The sequence below is a fragment of the Ambystoma mexicanum genome, chromosome 7q, assembly GCF_040938575.1.
Source record: "Ambystoma mexicanum isolate Mex_15411 chromosome 7q, UKY_AmexF1_1, whole genome shotgun sequence".
NCBI classification, from domain to species: domain Eukaryota; kingdom Metazoa; phylum Chordata; class Amphibia; order Caudata; family Ambystomatidae; genus Ambystoma; species Ambystoma mexicanum.
In genome coordinates, this window is record NC_090941.1 from 318,803,771 (window position 1) to 318,818,391 (window position 14,621).

Here is a 14,621-nt window from a genome sequence, read left to right on the forward strand (position 1 = left end):
TGAGTGGGGGCCTGGTGGAGGGTCCCCCTGCACTGCTGGGGGGTGGGGGTGCAGGGGGACATGAGTGGGGGCCTGGTGGAGGGTGCCCCTGGATGCTGGGGGGTGGGGGTGCAGGGGGACATGAGTGGGGGCCTGGTGGAGGGTGCCCCTGCACTGCTGGGGGATGGGGGTGGTGGGAGACATGAGTGGGGGCCTGGTGGAGGGTGCCCCTGGTGGCTGGGGGGTGGGGGTGGTGGGAGACATGAGTGGGGGCCTGGTGGAGGGTGCCCCTGCACTGCTGGGGGGTGGGGGTGCAGGGGGACATGAGTGGGGGCCTGGTGGAGGCTGCCCCTGGATGCTGGGGGGTGGGGGTGGTGGGAGACATGAGTGGGGGCCTGGTGGAGGCTGCCCCTGGATGCTGGGGGGTGGGGGTGGTGGGAGACATGAGTGGGGGCCTGGTGGAGGCTGCCCCTGCACTGCTGGGGGGTGGGGGTGCTGGGTGACATGAGCAGGTGTGCAGGGTAGTCCCCTGTGGTGTCGGCTGCCTGCAGGGGCCGTGGAGGGTGTACAGGGAATACCTGGAAGCACACAGCCAAATCGCGTGTAGAATTTCCTGCGTACCCCTGTCATACACGTACCCAGCCAAATCGCGTGTGGAAATTCACGCGCACGTACCCTGCCAAATCGCGTGTGGAACTTCCCGAGCACCCCTGAAATCCACGTACCCAGCCAAGTCGCGTGTGAGACTTCCCGCGCACCCCTGAGATCCACGTACCCAGACAAATCGCGTGTGGAAATTCCCGCACACGTACCCGGCCAAATCGCGTGTGGAACTTCCCGCGCACCCCTGAAATCCACGTACCCTGCCAAATCGCGTGTGAGACTTCCCGTGCACCCCTGAGATCCACGTACCCAGACAAATCGCGTGTGGAAATTCCCACGCACGTACCCGGCCAAATCGTGTGTGGAACTTCCCGCGCACCCCTGAAATCCACGTACCCTGCCAAATCGCGTGTGAGACTTCCCGCGCACCCCTGAGATCCACGTACCCAGACAAATCGCGTGTGGAAATTCCCACGCACGTACCCGGCCAAATCCCGTGTTGAACTTCCCGCCCACCCCTGAAATCCACATACCCTGCCAAATCGATTGTGAGACTTCCTGCGCACCCCTGAGATCCACGTAACCAGACAAATCGCGTGTGGAAATTCCCGCGCACGTACCCGGCCAAATCGCGTGTGGAACTTCCCGCGCACCCCTGAAATCCACGTACCCTGCCAAATCGCGTGTGAGACTTCCCGCGCACCCCTGAGATCCACATACCCAGACAAATCACGTGTGGAAATTCCCACGCACATACCCAGCCAAATCACGTGTGGAACTTCCCGCGCACCCCTGAAATCCACGTACCCTGCCAAATCGCGTGTGTGACTTCCCGCGCACCCCTGAGATCCACGTACCCAGACAAATCGCATGTGGAAATTCCCGCGCACGTACCTGGCCAAATCGCGTGTGGAACTTCCCGCGCACCCCTGAAATCGCGTGTGAGACTTCCCGCGCACCCCGGAATACACGCACACGTTATTTTTCAGACAGCGGGTGTCCGTGTTTGTGGGTACCCCTTTGCACGTCATTTGTCCTGGAGGGCCACAGTATAGGACATTCATCATGGCTGTATATAGGTGCTATTTGTTGGCGCACCTTTTGGCGCACATTTATTACAGGCGCAGAGACGCTACCGCCTGCTTTCTTGTGGCGGTTGTGTTTGTGCCTGTGCGCTGGTTTGACCGTGCGCTTTTTTGCCCTATTCGATTCCATGAATACAGGTTGTAGGCGAACGTGTGGGTGTTCCGCGCACTTGCACCCTGTACTTCCCCCGTGACGCCCACATTTTGGCAAGTTGTTCCCCATTCCGAGTGTTACGCCCCGTGTTCCGCCTACTTTTGTTGTGTGCGCTGCGCAATGTGCGATTTTCGCTGTGGCCTGTGCGATTTTCGCTGTGACCTGGCGCACACCGTTAGATGGCCTGTGCGCCAACGTGCGCCGCACACTTTTTTAGCGCACATCCAATGGTTTTCTCGCGCACGGCCTTCCATGAATCGATGTGCGCTGCTTTTCGTGCGATTTTCGCACTTGCACTGCGATTTTCGCTATTCCACTGCGAATCGCACGTTTTTGGCCACTTGCGCCGCGCTAATTATTCCATGAATCGGCCTGTAAGTGTGTTACTGTAAGAACATACTTGAAAGATAAGTTTACAAATATAGTACCTTTTCAATTTGTAGTTCCTGACTGTTACTGAAGAAAACCATGTGGTCTAGATATGTCCGTAAAGGAAAAAAGGGGAGCCAGACATGTGATGTCATCAGTGATGTCATCAATGACATTTGTGATGTCATCTTTGATGACCTGGGTGTTAGTTTTAGCAGTGCACGGTGGTGGCGCGAGTTATGGTTGCTTAGCTTACCATAACTAGCGAATTTCAGGTTTTTCGGTTTTACTTGTAACCATAACGTCCCTTTAACAAAGTCATTTTACTGAATTTGATAGGTTTTTAGTAGCGCAACTTAACCATAACGTCCCTTTAACAAAGTTTTTTTACTGAATATATATATATATATATATATGGTTTTGGGACGGTTTTGCGTTGGGTTGGGGGTTGCGGAGGGGTTTCCCCCCACATATATGTTACAATTGACCTTCATAATTCGGTCAATTGTGAAAAGGTCAATTGTAATTCGAACAGTTGTAAAACAAACAATTCGTATACAACCTCCACAGCAGGACTAAAGTCAATTGGCCTAAAGTGAATCTGACCCCTAAAATAAGCCAATGCACCCATTTCTAAATAGAACATAACACAACCTAACCAGATACATTGGAAATATTGCTTGACATTTGCTATGCTGGCAGAAAACCTAAAACCCTGCGTAGTGATCTACAGAGCGTCTTGCAGACTCAAGTCTGTCTGCTGCCACGTTAATTGTATCATGTCACCATCTTGTCAGTAAGAATGCTGGCAGTGGCCACGTTTTCTAAGTCTTCTTGGCGACCTACCTGCAGATCTTTACTGTTTGGAAAATGTTAAGAGGCAAACAGGCTCATTTTAAATGTCGTGCACATTGCACAGAGCCCAGCGTGTGGACCTTAGTACTTGCATGCCCACCAAATTCTCAGTGCAATTATGATTGTTCTGAAAACAGCGTGTAATATAGGAGTGGGATTCGGGCAAGTCCCAGCTTCCTTTGCCTTTTTACACCCACCGCTCACATTTCTGTAAGGACAGCTGTCATGTACATGCATGGCAGCTGGCATTGCAATGAAACCCCAAAAGGTCATGGGGGTACCAGCTCAATGCAGGCAGTGATGATGCCGTCTTTTCTGCAAGGAGCATGTTTGGGAGGTAGAGAAGAAGTTATACTCTGTCCCCAAACTCTATGCAGAAAATACTATGAAATGGCATGGACTGTACTGTATAGGTGTAGTAGGGCTTGTCTCTGCCTGTAACCTAGGTTCTGGCCGTTGTAATACCAGAATCAAAATTGACAACCCTATCAATATTACATCTGCTATTAGCTCTAGAAGTAGGCACAGAACAGTGTCATGTCAGAAGGGTACCCGCTGCCCCTTCTAAATGCCAAGCTGCAAGTGATATAATGCACAAGTAAAATAATGCATGCAAAAAGCCTGGCATAGAGGGTATGCTTACACCTCCCAGGGAAATCTAAGTTAAACCATGCTGCATGTTTGTGTGCTGGTTTACCTTGCATAAATCACAGCACTTGACAATCATTATTGACCTCCTCTCAGCCAATCAGAAGGTTTAGAGTGCAGTACATACCTACCGGTATTCACTGCATTCAGAACATTCTGGTTTCAGAAGTGTTTGTTTGTTTCCCTAAAGCCCACTTGAGGTAAAACTTCATACAATTATCCCAATGGTATACAGGTCCCCAACTCTTAGCATCAGTCTGTAGTACTCATCGAACTTTGGTAGAGTGGCAGAGCAGACAGCCTTATCTTAAGAGGAAGATGTGAGCTGCAGGTAAGTACACTGAACCCAGTTAGTAAAGCAGATCAAAGAAGCGCTTACAGCAATACATGTATATACAATACATGTGTATTATATTTGCACAATCGATGTTTTCAAATATTTAGATCATCAAACCAATACACATAGGATTACTTATAAATACTTTTCAAAGGCCACTGCTTAGTTTATAGTTGCTCGCAGTTACAATTGTTACAGCAATTGACACTAAGGTCAGTTCTACCGTATTATCGGTTATACCACACGCTCGCACACAAAGATATACAGTTATTGTATTTAGCAAAACCACATAAGATAAAGTCATATGGGAAGGAAAACAGTTTCTTAGTCAAACCGTAGCAGAGCATACATTTTTAGAGACAGTTTTGAAGCAAACTAACGCTTTTAAAGTTCAAATCCTAACTAGCAGCAAAAGTCAGTTCGGAGAGGACTTAAAGTCTTACGAAGCAAGGAAACAGCAAAAGTTCCTTAGGATACTTCTAGTCTCTAGTTTAAAGATGCTTGAAGAATAACACAACGTTGGAGACCCTGTTAAAGGACTTGCAAAAGGGACACAAGCTGGTAGCTTGGGTCAGAGGTAAGACAAGACAATCTGGACACCTCTTTGTGCACTCCAATGCTCTGGAGCGACTTCTTGGATACAGGTAAGCAATACCTTTTCACCACATAGTACCTTAGGTTAGAAGAAATGTTTGTGGCTGGATTGTCCTCTCTGCAGCAGCCATCAACCCGGTCTCCGGATTCCTTGGTCTGGTGATGAAAGGTAGGACAATGAACAGAATGTCTCAGCAGCAGTCTTGAGAGAGAGAGGACCTCTGGCATGGATTTCTTCAGCTTCTCTGGTCAGTCTTCGGTTTTGGTGCCTTTTCTACAGCACCAACAATGGATTTGCCCGGTCAGTCGTCTTCTATTCAATAGTTGGTAGAACACGTGCAATGCCACTAGGCATAACTAGAACGTTGCCTATGTGACTAAAAAGTCAAAGGAGCAGAGAGAAGGGGGATACTAGGTACCACCTTAGTACTGCACATACAGTGGTTTGTGCCAATATCTCATAGTATAACGTTTTTGGAGGGATACAAAGTATCCCTTTATCCTTAAGAACTATAGTTACTCGAGGATAAACAAAGAATATCAAAGGAGAACTCAACGGGTTCCCAGCAACACTGCCCATAAGGAGCTGTGTGCTGCAAAAGTAAAACACAGATGCCTTATAAGAGATATGGAGGAAAGTAGACTCCATAGTAACGGTAAAACACAGAAAACAGAGTTCCAAAAGTCAGAGCAAATAAGAATGAACGAGTGGAAAAATGCTCCACTCATTCAGGATAGAAAGAAAAAAGGTCCAGGGTCTCACTGGGAGAGGGGGCGAAGCATAAAAAGATACTTCTCCCTAACAAGAAGCTAACGGGGAAACAACAATGCTATTTCCAGGCAACTTCCTCTCTGGGAGGACCTATTTTGGCTGCAACCTGCTAATGAACACACGAAAGAGAAAGATAAAAACATTGGAAAGTGCTTTCACTTTCTTATAGCGAAACCATTTATTTTACATGTCACCTCATCCTTTCCCCTGTTCAACCTGTTCAAGTTAAACCCAGTTGCAATTAAAATGCTTATCTTGAAGACAACAATGTTATTTAAATACTACACAATACTACACAATAAAACCATGTGTAATTTACTAAGTCAATTTGTCTATTTACTTTATCCAGTATTAAAGCGACATTGTTTAGTTCAGCACATTTCCAAAACATGCATTGCTACTACCACCATGTGCAAATAGCCTTATAGACCTCGAGAGGGGTCATTATCACTTGGGATAATGAACCTTCCCCAACATGTGGCCTTCGGCTTTGCCCTAGGCCATAACCTGGTGGCAGGTCAGTATCTTGCGTATAACGACCCGTCCCTCAGTCTATAAGGCTGTAATAAAACATGCAGCTATTTAAGGTTCTGCACCCCCCTCCATGTCATTTGAATTTCTACTGCTTTATTTTCTCAATTCCAGCACCTGCATAGTGGCCATCAAGGGCTGGTGTTCAGCGGATGGTGTATTGCTGGCATCTGCTAATTGGGTGGTTACTGATACCAGTGTTTTTGTTTTTTAAAATCGGATCAGATGATCAGGTTTAGGTCACTGATAGGCCTCTTAATTATTGATAGGCTAAATGCTTCTCCCGGAGAAAGTTTCAGCTGATGCTAAGTTTGCCATGTTCGGTGTGTCTGACTGTATTCGGAGGCTGCTCAGAAGCGTGGGGTCTCACTTCAAATTGATGTCCCTGGGCCCACTTACCTTCAGCTGGGAACCCCTGCCTCCATATGTCAGCAACACAAATATATTGATTTGTGTTAGTTTAATGTTTTCAAGAGCAATAGTGTAGGGCAAAAAACAAACACACATAAACATTTCTTGAAAACAAACAGGTTTACCTGGTCAATTTCGCATCTCTGGGCAGTAATGACTAAACAACATATCGTAGGAATGGGAAGAATTCCTATACAATTGTTTGTTTCAACATTTTTTTATTCTTTCTTAATGGATTGTGCACGCCTCCTACTCAACATAGTGATACAAATGTGAATTCCATAGAGAATATGTACATGCTGCAAGCCCAGGTTGTGCTTGATTCTGTGCCAACATCCTAAGTAAAGCAATGTAAGAGGGGTGTGGCATGCAGATTAAGGGACATGGTTCCTGTCCTCTGCACCGCAGAACAAAGAAAGTCAGACAGCAGGGGAGCTAAAACCCCAAATGACGACTTAAGAAAAGCCATAAAGCTTTCTTTGTCAATGTCACAGCGCCCCACCAAGGAGTGAAGGCCCATTTCATATGATAAAGTACAAAGGCCCTGATGCTGGCCCTGGCCCAGACTGTGCATATCTCAACACAAGAACTGTTAAAGTAACTCTCTATCACAGTAACTCTAACCGTATGCATGACTCAAACAGAGAACTTTCACCTTATTATGCGTGATTTATGTACTTTTTGCTTTATTGTCAAGAACCAATACCTAGATGTCTCAGGGTTCGTTTTACAAGTGTCAAAATAAATAAATACATGTTTTGGACATTTTCTTGTGAGAAGTGCAGTTAATTTAATTTGTTTTGCAACATGAAAGCAAAAGTATATTTCGTCACCTGCAATGAGAATGATTGGAGGGGTCTGCAATTTACAAAGTGTTGTACTGCAGCTCTCATGACCCCTTACAATTCACTATGCAGGCTAGGGCTGCTGGGAGATGTAGTCCAAATATCTGAGGAGCCTGGCCACTGCATACCTTTAAACAGTGCTTGCACTCATAGCATAGTCCACTAGGGGAATCCAAGAGCCACCACTAGAAACAAACACTGTTGATTCGTTCAGTCTTTAACACATCTCTCAGAAATACTACATGAATGTGGGGGAGCTAGCCTATGGTTGACTGCAGTCACATGATCATTCTCTTTCAGAAGCATCGTTCTTTGCAATGTATTACATGTGCACCCTTTTCATACTGATGATCATGATGTTAAAGGTGCAAATGAGCTTGTTCTGTTTTTTCCAGTTACATTTTTGAAAGAATAATATAAGTATACCTTGTATTGTGTAAAATATCTCTATATTGGATGTACTGTATGCCTTCTTTTATACAACTTTTTTTTAAAACTTTGGCGCCAGCATGGCTATAGATAATTCGTTTTGGGCCAAATCACATTGCGTGATAGGTTTTCGTGTGTGCTACCAACTATACTTTTTTTTAACTGTTTTGCACTTTTGAATATGCACATGCACACAGTTTTCACTTGCACTAGTGAAAACATTTTCAAAAGCCTCACCCAATCAGCTTCAAACCCATTCTCCATTACGGCCAATTTGTGCAATATATCACTACAGAAGAGCAAATCAAAAAATTAAACGTAACTTGTGCCACTTAAGAGAAAGTTGCTTTATGCAACAGTATGCTTCATCCATAGAATGGCCCCACATCATTCCCTGTCTGCAATATATTTGCATTGATTTTGTGGTATTCTCGTTCTTTGCCCTGGTTCTTGTTGGTGTGTCTGTGCTGTGAGGTAGTGATGTCATGTGGCAGTGAGGTCACCCACCGAGTGTTCTCTGCAAAGGGTTGTATGAGAGTTAGTTACAGCTGCAGGTCTGGGTGGTCAGAGCCGGTGCGTCCATCTGTCTAATACACTTTGGACCTGTAATTGTGAAATTAAATAAACGTACCTGGAAAGACCGACCTCCTAAGTCATGCATCGTCAATTACTATAGACCTCCATCTCCTGCAGTATGTATAGCGAGTTCCATAGGAAACCCAAAATTGAATTGCTGATAACGTTTGACTGGCATAAGGCATTTGGCTGATAGTTTGCAAACAGTTTGTCACGAGATATTCTAAAACCCCTCCGCCCCCCGCCCCTTCCCCACAGACTGCAAAGTTTGGAAAGATTTGTTAAAATATGAAAAAGGTATTAAGAAAGCAAAAAATGCTGTTTTCGGCCTAGTACCGTTCATTTCCCCACAGAGAGAAAGTCGCCATTTCGGCGCAGCGCACAACAAAGACCGCTGGACACAATTGGACCAGGTACAAAACAACTTGGGCACAAAGCGTTGACCCGATTTCCAGGAGTGGTCTAAGCTTATTCCATCCACTAGTTAAAATATTTGATGGAGAAGGGGTACCCACTTCTCCCAAAATTATATCTATATATGTGTCCCACAAAACATCAGTGAGGCTTTTAGAAATGAAAAAGCAGCCATTTGTGTTGTGCTCAATGCAAGTGATAAGAGCAGTTAGTACGGGCTTAGCCAAAGATGAAAAGTGGAAAAACAGCCATTTGGAGGAGGAAAAGGGATGAAATGGCATCAGGCTAGAGGTGGACAGTGGGAAAGAGATGAAACTGGGGAGTTGGGGAGGACAGGGCCTGGGCACCAAGTTCAGAGGGCAAACATTTTCACAAAACTGCAGTTATCTGTCGGGATAACCGTGGTTTTGATAGAAAATGCGATTGGGAATAAAAGTGCGTCACATGAAACGACGAATGGAGAATGGGAGAGGACTAGGGAGAGCAAAAGAATTTGAGACGAGAGGGGGAAGCATGCCAATATGAGGGGGAACTTGGTGAATGCCTGAGAGGGCAGTAAAGAGTTTTGCATGCTTTTGTTGGATTACTGTGGGTATTTGCGGGATTTTTCCAGATAACATTGCTATTCCTATAACCGCGGTTATCGGTAAAAAGGTTAAAAAAAGAAAGTGTTCGAAAAATTAGATTAATACTAAAAAAAGAGGAATTTTACAGCTTTAGTGACGGGTGGCTAGTGGGTGTGGCCGAAGGCTATAATTAGCTGGTTACTTTAGGGGACCCAATGTTGCAATATGAAAATGGACACAGCCGAATGCCATGAGTAGTGGGCCCCAACAAAACCTATTGGTGCAACAGGTCAAGGACAAAAGGCCAAGACCATGGCTAGTGTGCCCAAAAGATACCTAGTGGCGTGGGCACGTGCAAAGGCCATGGCTAGTGGGTCCACTTAGGAAACCTATTGGAGTGATATGTAGAGAGGCCATGGCTATTGGGACCGGAAGAAAGGTAAAGGGGCAACATGTAAAGGGTCAATAGACGAAGGCTATGGCTAGTGGGCTGCAAAGCTAGTGGGCTTCAAAGACACTTAGTGGGGTGGCGCCAAAGAAAGTTGTTGGTGTAACATTTACAGCGTGCACAGCCAAGGTCGGGGCCAATGGTCATGTGCCACATGAACGGGAATGAAAGGTAGCGCCAAGTTAAGCTGATCAAGGCTCATCAAATCCACTGAATTTCAAGGGTTTTGTTGTGCTAACTCTGTGCAACTTAACTGCACCTTAACTAAACTTTATTCAGTGAATATATATGCACATATATATTTGACACTAATCTTCAGGAAAAGCTGTACAGGCTTCATGGAATCCTGAACATGATAAGGATGCGTGAGCCAGATAGTGTGTATTGGTTCATTAATAAAAAGCCCCACTGTTGTTTTGCAAAGTGGTATCACTTCACCCAATATTAAAATGCTGAAATAATTTAACTGAAACACATTGGCATTTGTGTAACATAAACTCTAAAGGGAGACTTGGCATGCATGTATAGAATATATATATTATGTAACAGGAAATAGAATAGGAAGAGTACATTTTGCTGGTATTCTGCTGAACAAAAAATTATCATAAATATGTAAATTATTTCCAAGGCAGGTTTCCACAGTTTGTCTCACTTTCGGTTCATTGTGCGGTGTCCTGAGTGTCCTGAGTGTTTCCGAGTTGCTTTAAGGACTCAGAACCCAAATTCTTGAAAATGCATATTCTGCATCACAATCCCACTGCATATAGGCCACAGGGACACTGTGGGGTCAGCTCGCCATCAGTTCCATTGGTTTGTTCTTCAGACTAATTAAAACAAGTTCCATTTGCCACAATTCTATATGATCACTCTCTTTTAGCAGCAATTATGATGTGATGTGTGCATATCTTAAATGATAACTTGAGCAATGTTTTTCCCTTAGGATTAACATATTCCCAAATGTCACTGCCAAACGCATACAACCTGAGTGGCACTCAGAAATCGGGTACCTATGACTTGCACCTTTAGCACCAGAGCTTGTGCAGCTCCCTGGATCCATTCCACTGACAGCCCCCTCCCCCTTATCTTTTAGTGCCACGTGCAGCGAGGACACCAAAATGGCACAAGCCCACTTTATGCTTCATTACAAAATTCACAGGGCTGGCATAATTTCTGCGAGATAAATATTTCACCTATTGAGAAGCCTAGAATGTCAAATTGGTGAATGGACTCCTTTCCTTTGGTAAGCATGGCAATCACTTCAATTAATCAGTTAGCCTTCATGAAAATCTCTCCTTGGAGAACATTATGAACTGGATAATGGCGGGTGCAGATGTGAACCAAGTTAATCAACCTCCTTTGTTTATTCAGAAGTTGTGAACCAATGCATTCAATCCAATGTGCTTCCTCAACAGCTACCTTACCAGGATAATGCAAATGTTTGCCATCTGGCAAAGGTGTGAAAACCCTGGATTTGTTTTATTTGTATTAATAATAAAAGCATAATGTGCACTTGTGCCCATCTGCATGAGTCTTTTGATCTGCAGCTCCTCCTCTCCAGTCGCACAGAGCAGGTTCTGATGTCACAGGCGCCCTGCGTGACAGCTGCAGCTGACAGCAAAGTCACTGCAGACAGAGGGAGTATTTAAATCAGCACCTCTGATCCAAAACCACAATAATTATGATAAACTATCACCTTGTGGCAGGATAATATGGAAATATAAGTCATACCTGGGTTTTGGTATGGTGGATGGTAATTCACATAATCATTAAAAAACGCATCTGATTTAAAACATCAACATGCCAATACTGCAAGCCTGTGCCATCCAGGGTAAGGTTGTTTGTATGCTAGTTAGACTGCCTGGCTCTGTGCACAATCATAACAATAGGTTGGAAGACTGAGCCTACCTTTGGTAGGTCAGATAACATATCTCTCTCCAGCAGAGGAACTCCCACCAGATGCGTCCCTGGCAAACAGGCTTTGCAAGGGTATAGCATAAACAAAAGGCTAGCATATTAAAAGGCCTTTAAAGTATAGGATTAGTGAAGGGGGTGGGTTTATGCAGTCAGGCAGAGCAGAGTACATGGGGGAAGGATTCCTCCATCTTGGATTTCTGTGGGCTCCTCTTTCCTTCGTGTGTCCTGCAGTTCCTGCACAAGCAAAGCACTTTGGGTATGTTTCCAAGTGTCAAATGTCACCTGTTTCCTCAACAGAAATTGGACCTGTTAAAGCAGGTTTGCTTTGTCCATTTCTGGGTGTCCTTTTGCCTTTATAGGAAGGGGTTTCCTAGCTCCTTCTTTGGAAAATTTTGGACCTTAAGGTCTTCAAGAAGAATTGTTTTGGACCTTGCTGGGAGAGTAGTTTTTTCCAGAATCCGCCATTTGTGACGTGAAGGCAGGTGTTCCAAGTCAGATGCAAGCTCTGCTCCCAACCCATCCCCAGGACACACGGGGGTGAACTGCTGTTGGAGCAAGACCTGTCTCTGCCAGCTGCGCTGGCACCCAGGCTCCTTATTACAGTGCCAGGTTAGTTCCTCGCTTGCTCAGTCTTGAACAAGAAGCTTGCCATTTCGGAATACTTTGAAGCACCACATCTCGAACTGCACCTCGAACTACCTGCATCTTTGTCATTGACCCAACCTTGACCTTCAATCAAACCCTGGTGGTCTAATCAACCTGCGTCACTCAAACACTGCATTTAACTGCATGCCGACTTGATGCATGTTCCCTGTCTGGATCGCCGTTACTGGCCACATCGGAACGTGGTTCAACCCACTCCTACAATGTTAAAAATCCTGGTTCGATAACATTAAACGACCACAAAATGAGAAAGGTACTTTTTGCATCTAAGGATGCTTGGGAGATCAGGTGAGTTGAAGTGAAGTTCCTTTATTCGGTTACATCAGTAAGATCTTCAGTCAGACTCAGTGTAGACACAGTGCAGACTCACTGGCTCTCACCACCCAGGCTCTCTTGTATCAACTGCCTGACTCTGAAAAACATTTCATTCATAAACATTCTAACATTCACTCAACATTCTCTCATGAAGTCACACACACACCTTGCATCCAGCAACCGGGGAATGAAATATAAAACATGATATAACATACCTTCCCTTCTTTGACAAATAATGGATGAAGTACATTCACTCACACCGCAAACAACCCACACTTATCTTGGCGTCCCATGCGCAACACCACACACAAACTTCCCCCTTAAAAATATGCTGAGTCACGGTTGCTCAACATAAAAATACAGGTGATTGGAAAATACATCACACCATTACAACCACCTATTTCCACAAGGAAAGCAAAACAGAACAGCCAATCCTAAAATGATGGCCAGTAAAATTAGGGTCAACCAGAAGCAAAGCAAAGTCCATGTAAAAGATGGGTGGAAACACTGTACAATGGCAGGACTACAACCTACAATCCATATGGAAAGACAGCAGGTACTGTCAATAAGCAGCACCATCTACACCTGAAGACACTCTGACTAATCTTGACCATGGAGACATAAAAAATCTCCCTACTTTTACATGTTTTGCATATACAAGAATGACCCACATTCCTTCCTGCGGATTGGAGCAAACCAAACACATTTTTTTCTTTACTCTCTCTAGACAGGGCTAATAAAACTGTTAATAGCACATTGACAAGTGTACGTTTACTAACATTAACGCATAGCCCTTAATTTTACTAACACCCCAAAACCAAACAACTTATTGTAATGACTCCAACATTTCACAAGGTGCATAATGCCCAGACAAGTAGACAATCTGTTAGCCAGGAAACTGCTCGGCAATCAACGAATTCTCCTACTTTATTCCTCAACACCACTAGTGAGAGGCTAACAGTTACAAAATCATGATAATGCAACTTTTTGACAAACAAGGTGTTCGACCCAGACCCATTGGGTGATTCCTGATCTCATCTCCCAACAACACCAGTTGACAAGTCCAAAACAATAGTAAGTCACAGGTGTGTGACAAAACTTAAATTTGTACACAAACAAATTGTCAGACAAGGACCTGATGAGCTTTCCATTGTCTCATTTTACACCACCATTAGGTGGAAAGTCCAAAACAATAATATCCTCTACATTGCAAGGTGTGATGCAGGCCATTCACAAAACGATGTGCAAAATATTGACCTACATAGTACGAAAGGCAGTTTGCCAAGCAATACAATCACTGACAAGCAGATGGTACACTAAAAACACCAAAGAGACATGCATGGCACTGTGTTGCAGGTATTGCTAACTTCACTGACACAAGGCATAAACACTGACGTTCCTTCTTGTCAAAACCGTTAACGTAACATGCAATGGGGAATGGGCCTAGTGCCATGGCATACCACCGAGACAAGAAGGGATACTCCTACACCACTGATTTAACTAAGATTCCCCACAAAACCTTGATCACTTTTGCAATAACTTCACTTTCTTTCAAGTGCAAAAATCAAATGAGCAAATCTATGCAATGTACGAGTTTGGGTCCCTTAAAATCGATGCTGCATTCAGTAGCACTAAAACCTGTAAATCCTCAAAATGTTATGACTGATCAGAGCATTCCAATGATACCAGCACTGCAACCATACACGCACACAACTGTACCATATAGAATTGTGATGGATGAAGATGGACTAACAGTCCTCGTCGCACATGGTGACTTTAAAGCTGCAATACCTCAAGGAGGTTAAACACTAACACAGTGAGAGCAACCTACTTCAACACTGTAATTCTGACGCACTCGTACAGATACATGCCTCCACCAACACACATGTGCACCTGAAGAAACCCTAAAGCTCAGATGCTTAATCAGATTCAAATGTCCAGGTCGACATGTTAATTTGAGAAAATGTCGAGTGCATTACATGGTACAAATCAACGCAAATTACCTTGTGGAAACACTTAGCTTGAAATACTAATGGATGCTAACTCTGCTAAAATATATCACTCTATCAAGTACATTGATTACTTCAAAAACGCGCCAGTACCAATAAGGATA